This window comes from Hermetia illucens, chromosome 2, assembly GCF_905115235.1.
Source record: "Hermetia illucens chromosome 2, iHerIll2.2.curated.20191125, whole genome shotgun sequence".
Lineage (NCBI taxonomy): Eukaryota > Metazoa > Arthropoda > Insecta > Diptera > Stratiomyidae > Hermetia > Hermetia illucens.
Window position 1 is genome coordinate 94,655,965 of NC_051850.1, and position 27,087 is coordinate 94,683,051.

The following is a 27,087-nucleotide window of genomic DNA, read 5'->3' on the forward strand; positions in this document are numbered from 1 at the left end:
AATTTAATTGAATTACTTACGCAAATTAAAAAGCTGTTTATGCGCGTGATTGGGGCACGCCTCTGACCACTGAGACCGTAGTGATCCACGGAAACTACAGTGTCAAACCCCTGAGGTGTCATATGTTAGGTTTATGTCGATCGCCGTAGTGAAGCGCAAATTCACCGGCCCGACCGACGTTCGGATGGATTCGTTTAAATATGTTTTTCTCATTAGAAAGTAGAGATAATTGATTTTCCTTCTTTTGGAGAATAATACTAATGCGGTTTAAATTAAATTACCGGCGCGTTTCATTTCCACACATCGTTCTCTCATCTCGACCAACGACTAGTACAGCAACATCACCTGCGTAAACCTGTATGGGTCGATCAACATATTCCACAGAAGTCGCGATAGCACACTTCCTTCGAAGTAGTCTTTCGTTGCATCTGTTGTAAGGTAGCGATCAATGTCCACTTGGTCACGCATCCATATCTGCGCTAGCATAGCATAATAACGTAATAATAAAAATAAAGATCCATCGACACTATGTTCTCTGGCGGCATTAAAGGGGCACAGGCCCTTCAATGTCCACGAACGCCTCCATCGCGTACTCGCCTTTTAGAATTGCGTCCTCTACCTTGGAAACAGAGAATGTAGAGCAGAGTTGCAAGGCTTTCCATCGTAGTAAGCCTGCTGGTTTTCATCAACGGGTGGGAGTCTTCTATCTTTTCACAAATGTCACACTTAACCAGTTTCATCACATCATCATTTCACGAGAATGGTGTTCAGCTAACTGATCTGAAATTCAGTGGGTTTAAATAATCATGTTCCACAGGTGTCAATATGCAGACTGCTTTAAACTTCTGGCAAGAGGTAGGTGCGTAGCCCAGAGAAAGACATTCTACAAAAATATTTCCTGGAGTTATCTCTAAGTGCTCCATACTCCCCTTTAGCATTGCTGGATAGATGACATCCATGCCGACTGCTCTTGCTCTTTTACTGGTAATCACCACTCTCGTAGCCCTAAACTTTCTCTTGCAAAATTTTCCTTTTGAAAAGTTTGCATATCATTCTCTCCCCAATAGTATACTTCTAAGAATTCCTGTGCTGGCTCTACTCTGGAGTTCAACTTGGCCATTTTATCCCTTTTAAGGGCTCTGCACACCATCAAAGCCTCGCTGTTGCTTCGAACTTGTTAACAGTCTCTTATATTGGCATTGTGTGTTCCTGTAGTTCAACCAATCTTCACTCTTATTGTTTTTACAAGCACGGCTCAGAGGTTCTATGGTTGTATTTCTAAGGTTTTGAACCTTTCCCGTTTTTGCTGCGGGTAATTGGGCAAGGCTTTTCGAAACACTCTAAAAGTGTGCGATTAGAAGGTTGATATTGCCAATGAATTACTTACCTAAAATTGGACTTTATTTCCAACGAGTTCATTGAACTTCACTCAGTCGGTTCTCCGAACCTCTCGTCGGATTTAATTCTAATTAACCATAGTCTGGCAGTGCGACTTCGACTAACATCCGCCTGTCTATAATCAACTCTAACATCTTTGACGTGCGTTCCTCATGCTTTTTTATCGGTGGCTCGATTTGCAAGATAGCAATTAATGGTCGATTTTGACGTGCGATGGTCCTATAGGAAATGACCTTGTAATCAGTAACGGTGGAAAAATGTCGGCTTTTATGAGAATATAGTCGATTTGCGTTTTACTGTTCCCGTTATAAAATGGAGGAAGATGAGATAATCGTTTGATGAACCCCGTATTTATAAGTACAAGGTCATGAATGTCCGCAAAATCAACTATACGCTCGCCACCCTCATTGCACGCTCCAACCCAATCGCCGTGTGCTTTTTAGCCCACATGCCCAGCAAGGTCGCCTGCAGACGATATAGTCATCAGCGGGAAAATCCCAATTGACAGTCTCTCTTGTTTGCTGTTATATATTATTTGGATCTTGCTAAAATAGAAGTTATTCTGCATACCATCTTGGAAAAAATATTAGATTTCCAAAATACGTCACACTAAAAAACGAAAAAACCGTACAACTCCCTTTATGAGAACTTGCCAAGCAAGTTTCATTAAGTGTTTCCTGAGGAGCTGTACAGCCGGGAAAACAACTTGAAGCTATACAGTTTTCCCACTCAATATTTGGTCAAAGTAAAAAAGGAAACTTATTTCAATAAGAATGCCTTTATTAATGAATTCTTACACTATATGATAGCTTAGCACTGTTAATGATCACATGACGATAACTGTTGATCTTCATTGGTTGTCTCCCAAGAGGTAATGTGATAATAAAACTCCAAGATTTCGCCACTCATATACTTTAAAATTTTTTTTAAATCATTGATCTTCTTGGCATTGGTTGGTAATGGTTTCTTGTAGGCTGGTTCGTTTGGAAAGGTTAGAGTGACATGACGCTTGAGCAGATTAAAAGTAGCTCCGATAAAACGACTAGTTGAAATCTAACCTGGTGTAGAACTGTCATAGATTAACTGAGAAAGTTTCGCTATTTTTTTTAACTACTGATGTGCAGGTCCATTACATCTATATAGTTGATTACTGAAACTCAAAGGGATTTCAATTTGGGACTGCTTACAATCATGAGGTCATAATCTTCTGGTAGACATTCAAATCATGTCTTCTTATGATTCGTTTAACGTTTCCGAACGCTCTATCGCAAGGTAGGAAGGAGTGACCACGAAGAGGGAAATATTGGAAAATTTTGCTGAAACGGCAGCTTTGTACCAGATATAAGATATATCTCAATACTGTATGATTACGGTTCTGCCCCGGACAACCGTCCGAAAAACTATGAAGTTCCTGTATCTCGGGGGTATTTCTTCTATATAATCATAAATAAATCTACAAACTTCATTCGGACTTTTCAAAGCCTGTCCTTCGTGATATGTGTAGAAATGGCCAGTATCACTCTTCAAATCATGAATCTCGAATCCGAAGAGCCGACATCTTCTTGCTTTTGGCATAAAGCTTGAATCTCCTTGAATTTGGCATAAATTTATTAGCTCTTCGTTTGTAAACCACAATTTCTGCAGTAACAACTCGCTTCGATCTGTGGCCTACCAAACCTCAAAGCAAAATTTTCTTTGAAAACCATCAAGCAGAATTCATAGTTAAGGCATCAATTGTCTCTTGATATAGTGTGGAATATGTGGGCAAAATGATTTTTTGATATTCCGAGTCGTTCGGAAATTACACTATTAAACAGGTACAATGTCATATGTCAGGTTTATGTCGATCGCCGTAATAAAGTGCGTATTTATCGTCCGAATGATGTTCGTATAACTTCGCTTAAATCATGTTTGCTTCGTCAAGAAAACTAAGGTTTATGGATTGGGTATAGCAGATTAATGGTCCGCAAACTAGGATAATTGCGATTCATTCGATAGTTTTTTTTTATTCATTCAAGACGCCTTGAAAAAACACCAAAATTTAGAAAAAAAAGTTTAACATGCCACCAAAAATTTACCTTTCAATATTTTTTAATAATCCTATCTTGCGAACTGTGGTTAAGTCCGCACGTTAAAATGCGATTTACATTTTTTCTTTAGGATGACCACAGCGCTTTGGAGAAAGATGTATAGTTGCTTTGTATTTCAATAATAGACTTCGCTATCGGGCTGGAAAAATTACTACGCATGCTCAAGATATCAATAAATATATAGTGCAAAATTCGCATTTGTACTTTTATCCAGTTCTTCACAAAATTTTTTTTAAAAAAAGCGAAGAAAAGCGGCCTTCATACGGGATGACCCCCTTAACTTTTACCCTCTCTTCTTTATATTTCTTTGTGAAAAGATCATACATAATCTTCACATTTCAGCAGCCGTCAAGGTAGTAGACTTCTTTGGAACTATAGTGAGAAACCTTTGCGGGAAATGACTCTATGTAACATTTTATTTTGGCGGTTATTTGAGACGACAGAATGGGGGGCCTATTAATTTGTCTGCCATGCAAATCTTTGCAGGTTTGTCCAGAAATCAGTAATTGATTCAGTTGCTGAAGACGCGAATTAGTTCTTCTTTTTCTTCAGCCTTTGTCCCGTTCACAAGCGAGTTAGTTATTGAATGTATACTCAAACAAATCGGGATACTGGAAGCTGGCCGCTTCGGTTATAAAAGTTTTGTGTTCATCTTATGTGAGAAACTCTCTATACGATTTTCCAATTCGTACATAGCTAAGAATACAAAACATTCCGTCATATTTTGCCAAACTCCTCCTCCCTCCAAACTACATATATAGCATGTATATACATATCAACGACATAAATACTGTGTTCATCCTAAATAAAGAAACATTGTCTATTACCGCATTGATAAATTGAGCTAACGCATCTTCATGCATTTCCGCTTCACTCCGTGCACAAAAGCACCTACGTAAATTAAAATCCGCGGGTAACCAGGTACACACATGTTTATTATACCTGCAAGCTTTATTACACATACATATATTATACATCCCTTGAGTAATTGACATTGATATGCAAATAACTAAAAAAGCCAAAAAAGGAAGCTAAAACGTTCCTATGGACCCCGCCGTTCATATAAGTTCACTTCATATGGTGACGACGTCATGCACGCCCTTAGAGTGCGCAAATTTATACCTCAAATGCGAAATGTTGATCTTCTATAACTTTGTTAAAGATAGTTGGGTTCCCTTCAAACTTTGCAGGATTATGACCCACATTACCGCCCGTGCTGATATGATGCTTTTGTACTCTGAGGTGAACTTAATGGGGCTTTTCTCAGTAAATTTCTAAATCACAGTAATATACTATTATCGACTTAATTTATGCAGATATCGCAACCAGATGGATTTTGAGGCCTAGATTTCAGATAAATGCATCATTGTATCTTTCACCCTATATCACAAATAAGAATAGTTTCGAAAAGTACTATTTGAACCCTGTCATTTGGTACCCCACATGATCACACCCTGTATACAAAAATTTACAACCCCCATTCGCATGCATGGGAAGTCGTCCTTCAAACTTAATACAAAATGGCGCCACACGCTGCATGTAAAAGGGCACGCAGACCACATGTTCTCACCAAATTTCGTGACAATCGGTTCAGCAGTTTCCGAGTAAATTGGATATGACAGACTGACAGACATAGAGGCGGACAGACTGACATTGAATCGATTTTAATAAGGTTTTGTGTTACCTTAAAAAGAGCTGAGAAAAGTAAATTCTTCATGGATGAAATTTTAATACTTCACTCGAATGTCAATTATTCTCGTTAATTATGACGTCAGCACCTTATTTGCATGGCATTAGAATCAGTAAATTTGCGCGAAATTGCTAAGTTTGAACTGCTATGACTTTGGCATTAATGGTAGATTTCGACGAAATTTGGCATGTGCATACAAAATATTGTCCTCTTTGCTGCTGCAAATGTTGGTGTTTTTAGGATAAACTTAGGGGGGGTTTTCAGTCAATTTCTGAAAGTTGGTAATATAATATTAGTAAGTTTATTTGAGCAGATGTCGGTTGGGGCATATTTTGAGGCCTAGATTTCATTTAAGCCCATCACCCTGAAATTTTCTGGATTTTTGGGTTGGGTAATTTCCGAAAAGCAGTCCTGTCTCACTATAAGTGTGTACAGGGTGCGGCAGCAGAACTTCCTTTTTTCAAAACTCAATAAAAACTATTGTATGCATCGGAAAATATTTATTTATTTTTTATAATGTAGGTACATGTCTAAAGTTTTTATTTACATTGTTTTGAAGATCAAATTTGTTAGGTGACGTTCCCCATTCTCCATACATTGCGTAAACCGATTTCTGGCGTTTGTCATGACTCTTGTTAGCATAGCAGGTGTTATGTGGGCAATTTCTTCTTGGATGTTGGTCTTCAAATCTTATAGGGTTCTTGGACAGTTCACATAAACACGGGATTTCAAAAAACCCCATAGAAAAAAATCACAAGGGGACAGATCGGGAGAGCGTGCCGGCCATTCCAAATCGCCTCTAATTGAGATAAGGCGCTCTGGAAAGTGTTCCCTCAAAACAGCCATCGATGCTCTTGAAGAGTGTGCTGTTGCACCGTCTTGTTGGAACCAAGTGTCCCCCAAATCCAAATTTTCTAGCCGTGGGAAAAAAATTCTGTGGCATGTTTACATACCGGTCCGAATTCACTGTCACTGTAACCTCATTTTCCTCAAAAAACCAGGGACCAATAATTCCAGCAGAGGAAATTACACACCACATGATCCGATTCCCGATTCTAATGCAGGCGTAATTTCTTTTGCAGCGATTAATGATGAGGACCGCCTCCGTCTTTTCCGCCGCGAGTGCCAGTCCAGCACTCCCTAATCAAGCCTTAACAACACTGATTGCTTCGCTTGAGTACAACTCAGCATCTTCGAGATGCTTTGCGACCACAATCAGTGCTATATCATTAGCGTAACCCACCACCGTGGTCTCCTCCGAAATCGGAAGGTTGAGTACATCATTATGCATGATGTTCCACAGTAGTGGGCCTATTACAGAGCCCTGTGGGACACCCGCGGAGACAACGTACTCTTTAGGTCCATCATCGGTATCATACCAGAGTGTCCGCCCTTTCAAGTAGCTATCGATAATAGCGGCATGGTAGGTGGGAACACCAATCGTCGCCAGGCCTTTCGTATAAGGTTCCAATTGGCCGAGTTAAATGCATTCCTCACATCCAGGGTGACCACCACACAATATTTGCTGGTACAACCCCTTCCGTGAATTGCATTTTCGGCCAAGCCAGTAACCATTTTCTATGGCATCAATGGTTGATCTGGCTTTACGGAACCCATACTGCCTATCTCAAAAGCCCCCTTGGCTCTCTACGACTGGAAATAATCTATTATAAATCGCTCCAACGTTTTCCCCATGGTGTCTAGAAGACATATGGGTCTATAGGAGGACGGTTCCCCTGGAGGTTTGCCAGTCTTAGGCAATAGCTCCAGCTTCTGCCGCTTCCATGGTGCTGGAAAGATACCCTCTGACATGCACGTTTCGAACAGCTCCGCGAACATATCCGGTCTACATTTGACTGCAAGTTTGAGGGCCTTATTGGGTATGCCGTCAAAACCCGGGGCTTTACTGTCGCTTATTCCACTGCAGATCTTTATCAGCTCGTCCCTGGTGACCGGTGGAATTGGCGGCACATTCAAGGGGCGCTGGAAGGTGTCAGTACTGTCTGTCTGTCACAAGCACATATCGATATCTATTCAAATTAAGTTAATAATAGTATATTACCATATTTTTGGGAAAATTGAGGAAAACCCCCCTTAAGTTTATCTCAGAGTTATGAAAGTTGGTAGTAGTATAAAATATTATATAGCATATTATCTCCAAGTTTGATCAAAATCATGCTATTACTAACAAAGTTACAGTAGCTCAAAGTTGACTCTCCCCTTCCGGTTTCCTGACTTGTTGATATTTTCTTATTATTGAATCAAGTCATTCATTCGGTTTGCATACTCAAGTCAAGCAGTGAAAAATATGCTGAACTTTATTCCTAGAAGTTTGGTAGGTCGGTGAGGTTTTACCAACAATGAGGAAGCGTTAATATAATATATTGCTTGCAATAGAGATATTCTAGAAAAATTCTTCCACGAATCTAATATGGAAATTTCGGTTAACGCTAGACTAATTTGGGATGTGTTATATTACATATATATACACAAATGTGAATACAGATACACATATGAATGTGAATTAAAAAATCAACCTGAATCCTTATTGGACATGTTGTACAAAACCATTCCATGGAATGATTGCGGCCAAACAGTATAGTTGCGTCATAATATCCAGTGAAGCTTTTTTTGGATTCATTCGTATCTAGTGGAGCTTCTCGTAAACTCAGTCCTACTTCTGAAAGCCTTCAAGGCTACATAAACAAAGTGCTCCTGCGTTACGTACACAGTAAGACCTAGAAATCCCTTTCAAACATATTGTCAAAACACAATTTCCAAATTAAATATTGATTTTTCGTCTAAGCAAAATGTATCAAGTTTCCATACCGTTAGGAACGGCGCTGGTCATGGACACAGTTGAAAATTTGTCCTTTGACATCACGGAAAATGCTACCTCGGGCAAGGGGTAGCTTATGTGTTCTTTGAGATCATAATGAGATTCTCACTCCGTTAACAGTGAGCAATTAAAATACATTAATACATCAGGACGAATAACAAAGATATTCCTCCATGCAATGAGGTAGTACCGCAACCTGAAATTGGAATGTCGTCCGAACGCAATCTGTAATCGAAACCTCTTAAAATTGAGTACCTTTATTGGAGATTTCAGAGAAGGTTTTCTCAGGAATTGTACCCGTGAAATCTAATGTCTTCTTTCAAAGTACTATCAACTGCACTTTCCTAGCTTTTCACATAAGCGAAGTGTGTCCTAGGAACTGGCTTATTTGAAATCTAGGATACCCGTATCAAAAACAATATCTGTCATTTTGGTCACGAACTGACGAAGGAATTCCAAGACGAGAATGTCATGACTATCGTGTGGCTGAGCACTTGTTGAACAAGCAAAACGTCAGCACCATCCGTTGAACTTGGCAAGATTAATGGCATCTCATGGGTTGGGATGGATGCTCGCATAATAAGAATCGCTCCTGGTAGTGAATATCCTTTCGACCTTGCATCACTTCATCGCTTGTAATGTCTAATGGCGGCATAGATGATATGAGCCACCGTCGTCATGGTAAAAATATTCAAATCAGTTTCGAGCCCGATGTGGCGATATTCATATTGGAGGGATATTGCCAGTGTATATGGGACTGGTTTATATTATGTGCAGAATCTGAATTCTTAATCCCGGGGTATTGAGCTGGTGCCAGCTAGCTGACGTGCGTCTCTCTTCTCTAATGGACATTTAATGTTACGTTCCTGCTACTTTTCAGCTCGTCGTCATTCTCTACAGCTAGGGGTGACAAAAAAATACGATTTCCTATAGATATTTAAGCATGCTTTATTGATATTTGGGTTGTAGGAGTTTGAAGAACATGAATATATATGCCTCTAATTTCTGACAAAATTTTCCCTCGGAAGCTGTGCTTCAAATCGATTGAACTAAGTGGTCTCTTGCTCCCTATTTACGGAATACCAAAAGCGTTGGAGTAAATTCGAGGTTTTATCTGACATCTGCAAGTTAGATAGTTAAGGAACATTTAATGTAGTGACCCCCTATAATTTATATTCGAGTATATTCCGCCTTTCCAGTTTGAACGATGTAGGCTTGACTTTTATGTTGTGCGACCCTTAGAATAAGAAGAATATTATTACGTGGTTATATTAGGGTTGTCTTCGTTACCTTCATATACATATGTATATTCAACAAAATAGAAAAGATAATTTGAAATTGTTGGTTTCTGGGTTGGTTTTGCTTCATTTATTTCAAAATTTAATATTGCTATTCGTAATTGCCATATTGGCAAGGTAGCTGACAGTTTCACTTGCAATATATTATCTTATCCTTGGAGTGAACAAAATTCAACCAGTTCGTATTGTCAAATATCTAGTAATATACCTTGACCTGGAAGCATCACAACATTGGTACTGCAAATTGCGCTTGTGTTGCCACGGTAGCTGGGACTGTCATCGTAGAGGGATCACTGAATGCAGGCCTGCATAACAAAGTTTATTTTGATGAATGTGGTTTCGTGGTTTCGTGGTCCAACCTTATTCAAAGCAAATTCAAAAGCTGAGTTACTAAATATGACTGGACCAATTGCAACTACATCGTCTATTGCACTTCGAGCTATTCCAATCTACTTTCAATTTTCCTAGAAGTGAAATGGAAACCCACTGATTGCAATTTCCAAAGATAATCGACCAAAGATACGGTCGGTTCTGAAACCCTCGGTAAATATTATGTGGGTTGGATACCTGCCCACTATTTGATTTTAAAATTCATTTTTGTGAAGATGTAGATAGCCCAGAGATATGCATAGTCGCTTGGTGGGCAGAGATCTTTTGGTATTAGGACCATAGCAATCCTCAGTTTCAAGGATTAAATACGGCGGTATTTTCAGAAAGTCCGAGAACGTAACTTGCGCACTCCGCCGATAAAATGACGACACTCTTCCCGGTAGAGACATATGGCATTCTATTGGCAACTTTTAGAGCTTATCTTCTATTAGCACAATTGTGTTACTCACTGAAGTCTAGTTCTCCACTCTTCAGTCAGATTATTCGTCGAACCGAAACCGTTGCCAATACTTCCTTGTCCGTTCCCTTCATTCATTTCTCAGCCCAGAGGATCAGTGTATGGGTTTATAATATAATATATAATTCCCTCGCAGAACCTTCTCAGGATTCCTCAATCAGAACAGGAGGATTTGTTTTTCTTTTTCATGAAGCAAATGGGACGCCTAATTGTTTTCCCAGGAATGGAAAGTTCATTTTTCTCCGGCTTAGGGCACTATCAAGTGCTACTGGCGAAACAGGAGTCGCATATAGCAAGATAAATTGGATCCCTTCGGCTATGATCAGTCCATCAATACTAAACATACGCCAACACTTCCTGCTTTCCTGGATATAACCCAAGTGCCTCTTCGAACTCACCTTATATTGCCAACCGACTATTAACAATCTTTTTCTTCAATTTGGTGATAAGTCTTCGTTTGCTGATGAACGAATTGGGCGTTGACTTAAGAGTTAGTTTAAGGAGGTCATCCCGATCGAAAGCCGTTTATTTCGATCTTTTTAGAAACTTTTTGTGAAGAACTGGATAAAGATAAAAATACGGCCAGTTGGGTCATATTCCGAAGTCTATCCTGGTCTTTCGCCGAAAGGAGATTGTTAACATTTTCAGCGGAAACTGGTCACTTGAGGTGATTCTTGACCTTTGAATTTGTAAGCAGTATTCTCCTCAATACTTAACTTCCTGCTTGTTCCATTGTGCAGTCTGAATAGTACGTATATTCCCCTTTAGCACTGGAATGTTGGAATAAATGCCTCTTTTTTTCAAGGATCCTTGATTCACTATGGAGGCTGTCCATTTCCACGAAAACAAACAGTTTCGCAAGTGTTTTCGTAGTTGCCTTTCTTCAGTGCGCACTTTTTCGCTAACTGAGAGAGTTTAGATGTTTGACAAAGAAGTAACAGTATTATTTGGTAAGAATAACATGAGTTTGTTGATTAGGGTGAAGTTTTTGTTTGGAATACTGCGCTTACTTAACCGATTCCGAGGTCGGTAGAAAAACCTCGAAGGCAGAGCTATTCCTAAAAACCTAAAGATAGTGGCGAAATTGGAATTGAAGTCCGCAAGCAAATAATGTAGTTTCTATGAAATATTTCCTCGACATGTGCTAGTTATGCTACCGAAACGTCAACAACGCCTCGGATGGAAACTGAACTCACGGCTATGACCTTTGGCAATCGAAAACGGACTATGATTCATTTGTGAAATGAGCGCATGCTCCTCGTCAACTGTATCGAAGGTCACCAGAAAGCTCGGTTCTTCCAAATCGAGTGAAAATTCCAACGCTATTCTCTAGACATTCTGGGTTTGAGTTAAATGGACTCCGGAGAACACTCCTCTTCCTCTTGGGATCCGGTTCCAGGTAGGATTCTGATTTCAAGATTCTGATTTGGATCAAGGAGCATCACAATTATTCAATGCTATCAAAGGATCATCCGGTCTAGGCCTGCCTTAATAAGGAACTCCAGACATCCCGGTTTTGCGCCGAGGTACACCAATTCGATATCCCTAAAAGCTGTCTGGCGTCCTGACCTACGCCATCGCTCCATCTTAGGCAGGGTCTGCCTCGTTTTCATTTTCTACTATAGATGCTCTTATAGACTATCTGGGTGGGATCATCCTCGTGCATACGGATTAACTGACCCGCCCACCGTAACCTACTTAGTCGGATTTTACCACAATCGGATGGTCATGGTATCGCTCATAGATTTCGTGATTGTGCAGGCTACGGAATCGTCCATCCACATGTAGCGGGCAAAAATTCTTCGGAGGATTTTTTCTCTCGAACACGGCCAAGAGTTGGCAAATTTTCTTGCTAAGAACCCAAGTTTCCGAGGAATACATGGGGATTGGCAAGATCATTGTCTTGTACAGTAAGAGCTTTGACCCTATGGTGAGACGTTTCGAGCGGAACAGTTTTTGTAAGCTGAAATAGGCTCTGTTTGTTGACAACAACCGTGGGCGTATTTCATCATCGTAGCTGTTATCGGTTGTGATTTTCGACCCTAGAAAGGAGAAATTATCAACGGTCTCAAAGTTGTATTCTCCAATCTTTATTCTTCCCGTTTGACCAGTGTGGTTTGATGTTGTTGGTTGGTTGGTTTTTGTTGCTGACGTTGCCACCATATACTTTGTCTTGCCTTCATTGATGTGCAGCCTAAGATCTCGTGCCGCCTGCTATCAAAGGATATTTCTGATAAATTGGAGAAGGATACAATTTCTAAGAGGTTAGATATTGTCTTCTATTTGTAGTTAAGTCTAAAATTGATAGACCAGTAGCTTACTCCAAACTACAATTTTATTTGATCGTGTATGTATATATTTCGGGAGCAACTTAGTCAACTTAGTCGGGAGCAAGTTGCTCCCAAAATATATATATACACAATAAAATAAAATTGTAGTTAGGAGTAAGCTACTGGTCTATTACTAATTAACTCAGTCAACGTGCGTGATATATTTTTTAAATTTAATAAGTAAAATTGATGTAACTTATAAAAACCAATATAATATTGGAACGGGGGCGGGCTGTTTCTGAAGCTGTATGCGCCGGGAATTCTCAATAGAAATGATCAAAGATTGGCTTGTTATCGTCTAAAGAAAGTCGCCGCCTTTAGAATACTAAAATCATAATAACTTAAAAATTATCAGAAAAAGGTTTCATTAAACAAAACAATTTTTGGGATAGTTTTGTGTGAAACAAAGCCTGTTTAGAATCGAGTCGGTGTCTGTCTGTCCGTCTATTTGTCTAACTGTCACACTCGATTTATTCAGAAACGAATGGGCCGATTGTAACCAAAATTGGTAAGAGTATGTGATCTTTACATGCAGCAAGTGACGCCATTTGTGTTAAGTTTAAGGGGGGCTCCCCATACATGTGAATTGAGGGTGCAACATTTTTTTTCACAGAATGTGGCCATGTGGGGTATCAAACTCTCAACTAGTGCTTTTCGAAACTGGTTCTATATCTGATATCGGGAGAAACATACGGGAGCGAGGGCTCAAAAAATGACCATCAAAAAGTGTAACAGGTCTCGTTCTCAGAACCTATCCATTCACAGTATTGCATCTCTACGAAATCTAGCCTTCAAAATACATTCGGTTCCGGTATCTGCACAAATAAAGTTAATAATAGTATATTTCCACATTTTAGATATTTACCCGGAAACCCCCTTATGACCATCCCAGAAGTACAAAATTTGGCATGGATGCAAGGGATAACAGAAATAAGCAGTTTGTTTGTGTAGGATGAGGATCATATCTGTGGCTGTAATATGTATCATACGTATGTCTTGTAGTTTGGAAAAATATGAAGGATTATGTTGGATTTGTAGCTGTATACGGATAGAAAATTGTGCGTTGAAGTTTCTTACATAAGATGAACACAAAAGCTTTATACCAGAAACCCGAGCTTCCGGTATTCCGAGTTGTTTCCTTTCAAGTGCTGACTGTGACATAGCGATAATTTGAGTTATTTTAATGTAATTGCATGAAGAAACGTATGAAATACAGCTTGTCCTGTAGTTTTGAAGTGCTCTATATAGTAGGGAGGGCAGACAGAAACTCAAAACAAACCAATATCCGGAATGGGTCAAAACTTTTGTGACTAACAGTATATATTAACTTAAAATTGGGACGAAATATTCAATTGAAAGTTGGGAAGCATAACATTTTATCCCTGCATTGCATGTGTGTAAATTCCTGAGACTAGGCTGCTCACAAGCGGAGTTGCTTAATGTATGAATTTCAGCAATTCTCCGATTCAATACCACCATGTAAGGATTTTCCAATTAATCAGAAATGACTGTTCACTCTGATACCCTTTTCCTATTTCATTCGCAATAATGCAATTTCCCTCAAGTATAAAACCAGAAATCAGAATCGCTCCAGTGAGAAATGGGTCAGATTCACCATCAGCATAGCTTTGGGAAAATCGATGCCTTCCCGGAATTTTATCATCCCTTCGCGAAATATAGAACAGGAATCTATTTGAATACTACTTGGTTGAAGTACCTTCCACAAAAAGCTTGAATGGTCCTTGACAAGAAAGAGTCTAGAAGTTGTTATCAGATTCTATGGAAATCGAGCCGAGTTGAAATATTTTTAAGTGACTTTGCGGTAATGGTTTTTCGTATTGATCTGTTGTCTCCTGCTGCGATTTGGCTTTATTAAAAATATGGCCTGATTTAGAATATTTACTATGGGAATTAATTTTAGCAAGTGATGTCATATATTTTTAATTCCAACAGCTGTGATGATGTTATTCAGGACGCGAATAGAACAAAATGCACCTACTTCGAAGAAAACTTGAAATTCAAAGTTTCACGTATAAGTACATTTTTCTAAAATGTGAATTTACATTTAGAGGTCCACGTTATTATTGGTTGTTAGTTGGAGTATTTTTTCTTTTAACCCATATTGCATCCAATCATTCATTCTTACTTTATAGGCATTTGTAAACTAATACTTCATCTTTTAAATATATTTTTGCTGTGTACAGTATCTACGAAAGAAAACATTATAACTGTTATTATTGCTATAAGTTTAGACGATGGTGTGTTCAAACATCTGAGTTTGCCGAAATCAACTACGGACGCAGAACTACCCCCAAAACTACCTCAAATTAACGACATTCCAGATGAAATTAATAATTTTCTAAATCAAATTAACGGCTTTCCACACCAAATCTTTCCAAATCAAATTCACGATTTTCCACATGAGATAGATCCACTACAGTTAATGCATAAATTTTATTAAATTTGTTTATAGAAAATTTATTGCTGTTAAGGGGGCCATTCCGTGCATCGGATCCACGGAATCGATTTGTTTTGGCATCAATTGTATCTAGATATAGTGTAAAAGATATGGGCAAAGTAATGATTTGATATTTGGAGTCGTTCGGAAATTATAGTGGTAAACATGTGTAATAAAGCTCGTATTTATCGGTCTGAATGACGTTCGAATGACTTCACTAAAATTATAAGAATTGAAGCCAAGGCCTTATATGTGTTTTTTTTTTCAAGAAGCCTAAGGTTTATGGATTAGGTACAGCAGATTAACGGTCAGTTAAGGTTTTATGGCTAAAAATTGCATTCTACTTTTTAAATGCGTTTTTCTCGAAACTGCATGTTGAAAATCGGCTGCCACCATAGCCCAAAATCTATCCAACGCAATTCTTTAAAATGCTCAGGACTTATTCAGAACATATTTCTACGGTCCGCAAACTAGGATAATTGCGATCGATTCAGTTATTTTTTTTATTCATTATAGAAGTCTTAAACAAGTCGGGAAACCGGAAGCTGGACGCTACAAGTACGAAAGGTTTTGTGTATTTCTCAGTACATAGCACGTAATAGGTGCATATATTATGTGAGAATATTCACTTTGGGATGATATTGACATTCATAGTCTTGAATTTGCAAAGAAGCGGCAACTTGGACGTATTATAACTTTGCTAGCATGAACTTACCGGGGGTTTTGCAGCTACTTACGAAAAATTTTAGTAAGATACTATTATTAACTTTAATTGTACAGATATCAGTATGGAAGATATTTCGGAGCCCAGGCACCATATAGTGGCAGCCTCCTGATTTTTTTCAGATTTTTTGGTTAGATAGTTTCTGAGAATGGCCCCCTTAAAGGAATGATCAATTTCAACCCCCCGGACTCCCCACCTTTCTACTAAATGTCAAAACTAAGACCACCTACGAAAAGTACTAACTGAGACCTTTAATTTGATACCCCAGATGACTATATTTGATGAAAAAAAATTTAGAAATTCGTTGTAAAAGGATGAAACTAACTGTATGCATGAGCGTTAACAGTTTCCAGCTGTCTACCAAATTTGGTGTCAATCGCTGTAACCGTCTCCGAGAAAAATGCGTGTGACAGACAGTAAATCGATTTTAATATTAAAATTCACAAAAAAAAGTTTAACACGGCACCAAAAATTTAGCTTTTAATATTTTTTACTAATCCTAGTCTGTACGTTAAAATGCCGTTTAATTTTTTCTCCAACATGATCGCAGCGCCCTCTAGCGTGGCAGCAGAAAAAGACCTTTCTTGGGGATGGGTGTATAAATAGCCCCGTATTTCAATAACCAACTATGCGATTGGGCTGGAAAAATTACCATGCACGCTCAAGATATCAATGAATCTATGGTGAACAATTCGTATTTGTATCTTTATCCAGTTCTTCACAAAAAAATTCTAAAAGACCCAAAAAAGTGACCTTCACACGGGATGAACCTCTCAGCGGCCCCCCAAGCAACTGGGCAGCAAAATACTGCGTTGAAATTAGACCAAAACTCCTCTAGCAATTAAGTTTCGTATTCACTTTTGAGAGAAGAGTCCTCCGAAGAATTTTTAGCCCCCTACATGAGGATGGACGATTCCGTAGCCTACACAATGACGAAACGCAAAACCGGGATGTCTGGAGTTCCTTATTAAAGCAGGCCTAGACCGGATACCGGTTGTTGCGCCGTTGATGATGATGATGATTCACTTTGGGGTTAATTCAATATTTTCTCCGCTGCATGAGTATCACACCGACCCAGGATTTCTATTTTCTCCACGTCAGAACTTCTTATATCGTCGTTTCGTACCGCTATTCAATAAATCTTGCCTTTTTTTCTCCGATCTATTTACCGTCCTTATCAAGTCCAAAGCTCGATTCCCGGACTGGTCAAGTCATTTTGTGGGCCACAAGAACATAAAAAATTGTTTTATGGTGGGACAGTTTTCTAATACTCCGCATCGACCCATTAACAAAAATGCATCTCATGCAAGTATTTAGGTGAAAAACATAGTTCAATGATGGAATAATTATCGGTTAGACATCAAGTGGTTGTGGACTTAGGACTCTGCAATCCTTAAAAAGAACTTCCAAGTCGCATTTGAGGGTTTCTGGAATGTTAGATTTCCGGAGTGTCAATTTTCGTTAACTCGGCATGGAATACAAGGAATTGAACATGGAATAATGAAATAAAAAATCATAAGAGAAAAGAGTAAATGTTGTCTGCAATTCAATGGGCCACCCACTAGCTTGTGGAGTAGCCGGGAATGGAGTTGTCACCCGTGTTTAATGTGAGATCTATCCACTGCCACTTTCGCTTTCCGATCACATATCGTACGGGTACCAGGCCTGGGCGTCGACAGAGCTCTTCATTTGAAACAGCATTACTAGAACGTATTCCGATTATATGTCGTAGACAAGTGTTGACAAAGACTTAAAGCGTTCGAGTGACAGTGGAGGTCAGAAACGAAGCTTCAACTGTGGATCTAAATTGGTTACTCAGTGGCTACGCTCTTTAATCCACAAAAAACAAAAAGGACACATTAACTATCCCTTTAATGGGGAGGGAAGCCTTTATTCTTCGTCTTCTCTTCTGTCCCACATGTTTCTAAGGGGATCAATTTATGGGCTATTCTGGGATATGGAATTCCATTACAGACATAGCCAACAATGCTGATCTGACATTTTCTCCAAGTATGACCAATCCTACCTACCATTGTGCATCTTGGTAGGGAATAATAAATGTTACCATACTTCCAACCGAAAACGAAGTTGTCGCCGTAACTGGGAATACCAAATAAAGTATAATCGAGCAACTAAAGCAAATTTCTCAAATATTTTGTGAAATTTCATATTAAAATGAAAGCTATCTAAAATATTCATTAGCTTTGGGGATAATAGTTACGTTGAAAGGAAGGAAGCTGAACACAAACTTCCAAGGCAGTTATTGCAATGAATTTGAGTACATCATAATGAAAGGACAGCGAAACAGCACGCTTATTTATTTTTTTTTGCTTTTGTTACGTTCCTGAAATTTTGGAAATTTAAAAAATGTGAATTGCATTTTCAACGAGTGCATGTATGTATAATTTTTATTCAAATTTACTTTCACTGCATATTAATAGTTTTTTTTATCTCTTTTCAGATCAAGCAGGTAAGTGTAAGCTACCCCAAAGAAGTAACTAGTGTGTAGAAAATAGGAAGCTCGATGCCACAGGTGTTAAATGGATTTCATTCATTAAATTATTTTAGTAAACATTTGTCCAATTTGTATCTAGCTCGTAATGAATATCCAGATATGTATTATGTCAAGCTAGTCACTTGAGTGACTAGCTTGACAGTCTGAGATTGCAGTAAATTTGCACAAAAGGGGGTATTAAAACTTTGTTAGGAATAGTGCGGTTTCCAGCAAAGTTGATAGTACTATTCTCTACATTATAGCCTATATTATTGGTAAATTATTGAATTATTTGATCATATAACGGTGTGGACGATATTCCGGGGCCTAAACACCGTACAGTGGTAGCTTCGCGATTTTTTTTCAAATTTTTCGATTTGACAAAGTCTGGGAAATAGTCCGCGAAAGAAATGATTACTTTCCACCCGCCCAACTCTTTTTCTATCAAATGTCAGAACTGGGGTCAACTTTGAAAAGCACTAAACAACATATTCGGTGCAAACCCCCCTTTTTGATGTATAGAGACACTCCTTCAAGTAGAACAATGCTACTCACTTCATGCTTGTAGGTTCACAATTTGAACCTTCCCACTAAGCCTTTTCTGAGAAAAGCGCGTGTAAAAGACAGACGAGCGGGCAGACAGATAGTAAACCGATTATATCACATGTTTTTTAAACGTGAGAAATCTGTATGTGTGTATATCATACCAAATAATTTTTTAGTGTTATATAATATTCTGTCTGAGTCATTGATACATATTATGATAGCATCGCTTGGTATAGTCACTTCCGGCAAGGAGAAATGGGTAATCAGTGGGACGGCAACAGTTGGATTTTTGAATGGGCTTGGAACCACATCAATCGTTCTATTTAATCCATGTAATCCATTGGTCAAACTGAAAGAATAAAGATACGAGACTACAGCTTTGAGACCGTTGATAATTTCTCCTATCTAGAGTCGAAAATCACAACCGATAACAGCTACGATGGTGAAATCTGCGCACGGTTGTTGGCAGCCAACAGAACCTATTTCAGCTTACAAAAACTGTCCCGCTCGAAATGTCTCACTATAGGGTCAAAGCTCTTACTGTACAAGACAATGATCTTGCCAGTCCTCATGTATTCCTCGGAAACTTGGGTTCTTAGCAAGAAAAATTGTGAACTCTTGGCCGTGTTCGAGAGAAGAGTGCTTCGAAGAATTTTTGCCCTCTACATGAGGATGGACGATCCCGTAGCCTACATAACGACGAAATCTATGAGCGATACCATTACCGTCAGGTTGTGGATAAAATCCGGATCAATAGGTTATTGTGGGTGGGTCACTTAATCCGTATGAATGAGGATGCCTATCTCTATATGGAGAGGAAGGAAAAACGACACGTCGAACGAAAATTTAACAACACAGAGAAGAATGGAAAGGAAGCATCTTGGCAACCTACGTTTACAGAATGGGAGAATATTGGAAGCGCTCAGGGAGCAACACACATCTGCTGGGAGCATTTGTCTCCTAGCCATTCATAGATTTGAAAAACAGTTTTTTTAAGGTTTTGTGTAAAACAACGATTGTCCTGCCACACGGTTATGTGGGGCTCTTACCAACTAAAACCACCTCCTTCTAGTTCCACTCTCCCCCCGGGGGACTTATATTTGGTATTACGTCGCAGGGCTGGATTTCTTTCTTCACCATATGTTCCAGTCTATTTTCTGGTGCAACGTGCTCTCCGGTTGTAGCTTCCGATGCCCTTTGGGCTGCGAATCTCGCGCAATGAAAAAAACCTGTTCTCCATTCTCTGCTATATTTGAGCTCTTTGGGCAATATGGAGAATCATCATGCCCAAATCGATACAGATATGCTCCATAGCCTTCGTGTTCGCTCAAGAATTGAATTAGATCGAGATTTACTTTGCCTTGGGGTCGCTCGTTTAATTTCCGGATATCTCTTATGATTCTGTGAGTCCGGTGGTGGCCTTTTTCTGACTGACTACTTCTTCTGACATTCCGCGATAGTTTCAGTTCGTGCCAACTGTCGCCAACGGGCAGGACATTCCCCGGTGAGATACTCTCTATCGTAAAGTCGTTGCCTTTCTTTCGCCAGAATCTAAATCGGGACTATTCCTGCTATCACGCAATTTGCTTGATTGGATGTTGTTCTGTAAGCGCATCATGGTGGGAGTGCACTTATGCGATACGCAGCTTCAATCTTTCTCTTGTTTGCTATATTTTTCAGTGCATCTGCCCTTACTGGGGCTGCATACAGTAGGAATGAATTGATCACCTCCGAAATAAGGAGTCGACGGCTCGGCCTTAGGCCACCTATATTTGTTAGCATTCTCGCAATCAGCGCCCCGATGTTATATGCCTTGGTAGCTGCACCCTCCCCATGCAATCTGCGTTTTAGCCTCTGGTCAATCATTACGATCAAGTACTCGAGCGCAGGCTGGAATGAATTGTTTGTGTTCCAGCTTTGATCTTCATTGACGTGCACTCTCCACGCTTGGTAATAAGTACTACTTCCGTCTTATATTCTGCGAGCTGTAGACTAGCATTCTCTATAATAATAATAATAATAATGGTCAGAAGATTCGCTTTCGTGTTATTGGTTTGAGTGACAAAATTAATCCACCATGGAAAATTCGTCTGGAACGTCGGCGCGACTCACTAAGGCAGGACATTGCTAGACTGATTCAGATCAGCACTGGCAATGCCAGCAGACGGGTGAGAAAAAAACAGAAACTTTCTGTCATATGCAGTCGGTTACGATGGTATGGCGAAAGTTATTCCAGACGTGTCCAGAATGCAACATACGCGAGGAACCAGCGGAGCTTTTTCACATCTCTCAACGAATCCAACAGAGCGCCCAGACAATACAGTTCTCGGTGACGGAAGCGAAAGAATATTGGGGTGGACTTTGGGGGTTACCTGCCCAGCATGCTGAGCATGCTGAGTGGATCACCGTCGAAGGCACCCGCCATGCCAATACACCTGGCATGAATTTTGCGAATGTTACCGAAGAGGAACTTCGACGAGCCATAAACAGCTCGAAGAACTGGAGGGGCCCAGGTCTGGATCGGGTGCAGAATTTCTGGTATAAGAAATTTACCAGCGTACACAGTCGGTTGGCACGCAGTATAAATGAGGTCATGAGTCGGCCGGAGGAATTTCCACCTTTCCTCACTGCGGGGATTACCTACCTTATCCCTAAGAAGGACACGGTGCAGGACCCCGCAGACACAAGACCGATCACTTGCTTACCAACCCTCTACAAATTCATCACGTCCATTATTAGTGGAAGGATCAATGCGCACCTCGAGACCAACAACATTCTGTCCGTGGAGCAGAAGGGCTGCCGAGTTGGGTCAAGGGGTTGCAAAGAGCAACTCATTATCGACTCGGTAGTTGTAGGACAAGCAACTAGAGGCCACAGAAACCTCTTCAGTTGCTATATCGATTATGCCAAGGCTTTCGACAGCGTTCCGCATACCTGGCTAATCGATATCCTACATCTGTATCGCATTGATCCGAAACTAATAAAGTTTTTGGCAACAGTCATGGAAGGGTGCAATACCACCTTATCAGTCCGTACATATGAGGGCGCTAATACCTCAGAGCCCATCCGTATACGAAGGGGCATCCTCCAGGGGGATTCGTTGAGCCCCCTTTGGTTTTGTATGGCACTGAACCCCCTTTCATGGCTACTGAATGATGCTAGAGGGCATGGTTTTGCAATAAAATATGGCCCATGTGCTAAGTGCGAACTGACACACTTGATGTACCTAGATGACATCAAGCTGTATGCTGGTACTGACAACCATCTTAGAAGTCTGTTGCGAATAATAGACATGTTCAGCCGTGATATTCGGATGGAGTTTGGATTAGACAAGTGTCGAATCCAAGCCATCCGCAAAGGTCATCACGAGCCGCATGCCGGACATAGCATTGGTGACCTCCACATCGAAGCTATGACCGAGACAGACTTCTACAAGTACCTAGGAATTTTGCAAGGAACCCATGCTCGAATTGGTGATCTGGAGGATGCTCTATTGTCCGAATTCCTGCGACGTGTAAAGCTGGTGCTGAAATCGCATCTCTCGGGGAAGAATCAAATAAGTGCGTTGGATGTATTCGCCATCCCTTCACTGGCTTATGCATTCGGAATATTGCCGTGGACGAAGACCGACCTGGAAAACGTCCAGTCGCGGATACGGACAACTATGTCTAAATTCCGAATGCATCACCCAAAGTCTGCCGTGGAGCGGATGAACTTGCCTCATGAAATCGGAGGTAGGGGCGTGGTTGACGTGGCGGCGCAACATCATCGCCAAGTCGACTCGCTGCGCGCTTATTTTTACAGCAAAGAACAGGCGAATCCCTTGCATGCGGTTGTCTGTAAGGCAGACTGTGGACTGACTCCACTTAACTTGAAGGATCGATCTTTCAATCCTCTGAGTGGGGTGAAGTCGGACCAAGAGCGGATCAATGAATGGAAGTTGAAGACAATGCACCGTAAACACGTGAATTGTCTTTGGCAGCCATTTGTCGATTTGCATTTGTCGAACAGATGGCTGTGTGCTTGGGAGCTCTTTGCTGAGACGGAGGGGTTCATCTGTGCCATTAAGGACGGCGTGATCCCCACTCGAGCTTATAAAAAGCTCATCATGAAAGAACGGGTGGAGAACGACCAGTGCAGAATGTGTGGTTCGGCGTTAGAGACGTTGGAGCATCTCATTTCTGGCTGTACTGTTATGGCACCGGTGCAATACATCACCAGGCATAATGCTGTATGTAAGGTTATCCATCAAAACCTTGCATATAAGCATGGGCTGATCACGGGGACATGTCCGGTTTACCGATATGAGCCGCAAGCAGTACTTGATAGTTCTGCTTACAGCATGTATTGGGACCGGCAAGTTCTGACTGATCGCCATACCGCACACAACAAGCCTGACGTATTGTTAGTTGACAAGACGGGTCGCTCCGCGTATATTATTGAAGTTGCTATCCCCCATAATAGCAACATTGAACGGAAATACGTGGAGAAGAAGGTGAACTATGAGCCATTGGCTCGGGAAATCAAAGAAATTTGGCATCTCGACCGGGTGGTTGTAGTTCCCATAATATTGTCAGCTACAGGTATTGTACCTAATACCCTCACGGCTTCCCTTGATGTCCTGAGACTTTCGCACAGTCTGGTTCAAACCATGCAGAAGTACACCATTCTGCATAAGTGCTCGATGTTGCAGGGAGTACTCGACGGATTCTCCCACTGACCTACCACCGGCCACCACCACCAGTGCCCCTTTAGTTTTTAAGTAAGTAGGATCGTCCGAGCCTAAATGCTTGGCACTTAGTGCTAGTATTAGGTAAAATCCGGCATCTGCCGAGATTGTGATAACTCGGAAATAATCTTTGGCTCAACAATCCAATCGGATCAGGGCGTTGAAATGTGTTAGAGCACTTCATTCAAGACCGTAACGGTCCACTGCAGGATTGCAGTACTTTATAGGAGGCAATGTGGTCAGCATGGTCATAGACTGCGTCATTTGCATAAAGCTCGGTTTCCTCGAGGGGGCGTGCAACAACCGTCACACCAATATCGTCCGCCAAATCAATGGAGGTGACGCTTGTAGGAAGTTCTAGCGTAGCAGTACTTCGTTATACTTAATAATCCACAAGAGTGGTCCTAGGATGGACTCCTTTATCTGATTCGTAGCACAGAAACCCATCGATTGGGAAGTCACCAGGCACTTCGGCACGCCTAAGTTGATTGGAAAGTCAAGTGTCTTGTTTCATCTAGCGCAATTGATGGCGTTCTTCACGTGGAGTGTGATCAGTGCCCAACATTTATCCTCGTTAAGTGCGGTCTTAGCTGTGTTAGCCACTAGGAAAACTGCATCCGTTGTAAACCTCCCTTCCCGAAAACCAAAATGATTCTCAGAGAGGCGGCCGTCCTCTTCAGCTGTCTGTCTGTCTATCTGTCACACGCGTTTAACCCGTAAGTGGTTGTAGCGATTGCCACCAAATTTAGTGGAAAGGTGGGAACTGTGAACGCCCATGCATACAATGAATTACATCTTTCTAGGTCGAACTTGAGAGGGGTCTCCATATATGCAAAAGAGAGATGCAATTTTTTTTCTCCAAATATAGTCACGTAGGGTATCAATTGAAAGGTCTCGATTAGTACTTTCCGATGTCAATCTTAGTTTTGACATCTGTTGAAAAAGTGAAAGTGCCGGGGCCGAAAGCGATCATTTCTCTCACAGACCCATTTTCAGAAAGTACCTAACCGAAAAATCTGAAAAAAATCAGGAGACTGCTACTATATAGTGGCTAGGTTCCGAAATGCCCTTCATACCAATATCTGACCATTAAAGTAAGTGATAGTGTATTCCTTTAATTTCTAGTGATTGGCGGGTTCATAAGGTATCCACATTTTCCTAAGATGCCGCTTCCCTTCACGAAACATCGCCCCAGACATCGCAAATCCGCGGCGATAGTATTCCACCAACTTACCGTATAAAATTTAAGAGGCTTTTAGCTTATTTATTGATATCGGAGGGCTCTTCATTTACGCTATTTGCTTAGCTTGGTTTGTTTCTGTGCAAAGTGGCATACAATCTATCCTATATGGATCGGTTTAATGGTGCAGGTGCTGTGTGAAAGAAAATCTATGTCGCTGCGGGAAGGATCTCAATCAACGCTTTAGGTGTTCGGAGGTTGAGTTCTCTTTCTCTTTTGTTATAACTTCTTGCAATGAATACTTATTTGAACCATATTCATTAACGTTCTTATATTTGTGGAGTATAAGTTTACTATATAATAGTAATCGTGATGTCTCGCGATTTCATTGCCCCTGCTATAAATCTGGCTTGGTCATGGTTGCTTGTGTTTGTCTTTGTGCTGTCCTACTCTGCAGGCTTATCACTTGTACAGTCGTTATGATTATCGACAACTTTCGGGAAAGATTCTTGATCGTATCAATCCAATTATGCAAGAACAATACAATACAATAGATGCCCCCGACGTATACACATTGTGGACACTAGGTATATTGAACTAGTCATGTTCCCTGAGAACACTAAGTTAGCTAGATGCACGTTGATCACAGTAGAAATTAAATGAACCTAAACAGGTAACTCGATAGAATAATATTTGATTAGAAATTAACGGGGAGAACACTTTCTTTAGGAACAATAACGAGTGTCCTGCACACTCTAGCGCTGTTGGAGTGCACTAAGCAAAATTTGAAGGTTTCATTACAGCAGGTTTATAAGATGAACACAACCTCTAACACATAAATTGTTTGCTTCGACTCATGGCCAGGGGTGAACTTTGATAACAGCAGAAAACTTTTACTACGAATCTGAAAGTCAATTGTCAAGCATAACTAAAGCAGTGAGAAATACGTCGTTCGCAGTAAAAGCTATTCAATCCAATCCACTTTTCATTCATTGATAGTTTGAATGTAAAACAATTAATGAAGAATTCAACATTTGGAAACATGATCGATCGTACAACTTAATAAATATCAAGCTAACTTTGATGTCTGCGGACCACATAATATCCAAAAGTTTTAAGAGGAGTACCTTTGTTATAAACGATGATAGAGAAGAACAGTGTGAAGACGCCCATGGGGTCTTCGTGATTAGAGTTCTTGCGCCAGGCCCTTTGCTCGAACAGTGTGCCTTCGATGATGAAGTAGCAAACTTTGTTGAAGTCTACAAACCTTCCACTGTAGTTGTTACGATCGCCAAGACCACGCCTTCCGATCATATTCTCGAGCGAGGTTTTATCGGAGTTCACGTTGACATTCAAATCGATCGTCACCATCACAATGTGACTTTTAGGAAACCGCTCCTGAATTGTGTGTAGTTGCTCATAGCAGCCATCTTCCCCATTGGTCCGTAGTATTGCACAATTGTGACTTTCATAAATATGGACCGAAACCTTGCAGTCAAATCAAGTCCAGATGACGTTTGCAGGGCATTGAAGACTGGTTAGTAATACCCATTATATTTGACAGGCTGGACCAGGAACAGCTTTCGGAGTAATGACAATCGTTGTCAAGACTGTTCGCAAGGGTGAGCTTGCAAAGACACCCCTTCCAAATAAGGTAACTTGTACTCTTGTGGACCAGCGAAAATCTTCGTGAAGGAACTTGAATACGGCATTCATTTTGCCCCCCAAAATGCGACCCATGAAAACCCTAGTAAGACTCCTAATTGGAGAAAATGGACTTGCAACCACTCGGCTTGTTTAGATTTAAAACGAGGTTGTTGCGAAAAGGTCTTTTGTCTTTGTTTGACGTTCCAAGATTCGTAAAGCAGTCTGAATAGTATTTTTTTTTTTTTGAGAATTGCGGGGTCCTAAGTCCGCATCAACTTGATGCCGCTTAATATAATTCGTAGTATTCTGCGAATTATATAAAGGAGCATTGAACATCTGCGAACCGCTCCGGTCACGCCGCTCCCAGGGGGTGATGTGAGGCAGCGTCTGACCATTTGCCTCTGCCAACGTAAGAAACCGTAACGCCGTCATCACCTAATATTGTCTGAATAGGTTACGAAAGTACAACCCAACTTAAAGTGAGATCTCAGTTTATTTCTCAGAAGGTCATACAAAATCGTGGATAAAAAAATTCAAGAGAAAGAAAAAAGGATAATGCCACGCACAATTCAAAGAATCTTTTCGATTTTAATTTTTGAAATATAAAAAATTCTTTAAAGTTTCAGGGAAGAAGTATGCAGTAATCCAGTTTATTTGGAAGGTTTAAAAATTGGGCGATCCAGTAAGATTCATATAAGAGATATAATCATTTGAAGTTGATTTTTAGAAACAATGCAACGTAAAAGTAGTTATATAAAATTAATACTTCCCCATTCTTTTTCCAATATATAGGTAAATAAGGTACTATAGTAAGACA

The 27,087-nt window shown here is 40.4% G+C and overlaps 1 protein-coding gene across 5 annotated transcripts in view; it reads left to right on the forward strand.

Moving 5' to 3' along the window:
• LOC119649762 (regulating synaptic membrane exocytosis protein 1) overlaps positions 1 to 27,087 on the forward strand; it is a 692,290-nt gene that overhangs the window by 168,119 nt on the left and 497,084 nt on the right. For all 5 annotated transcript variants that reach the window (XM_038052056.1, XM_038052057.1, XM_038052059.1 and 2 more), the window contains one exon: positions 18,136 to 18,144. The gene's annotated coding sequence lies outside the window, so the exon portion shown is untranslated. The remainder of the gene's footprint in view (positions 1 to 18,135; positions 18,145 to 27,087) is intronic.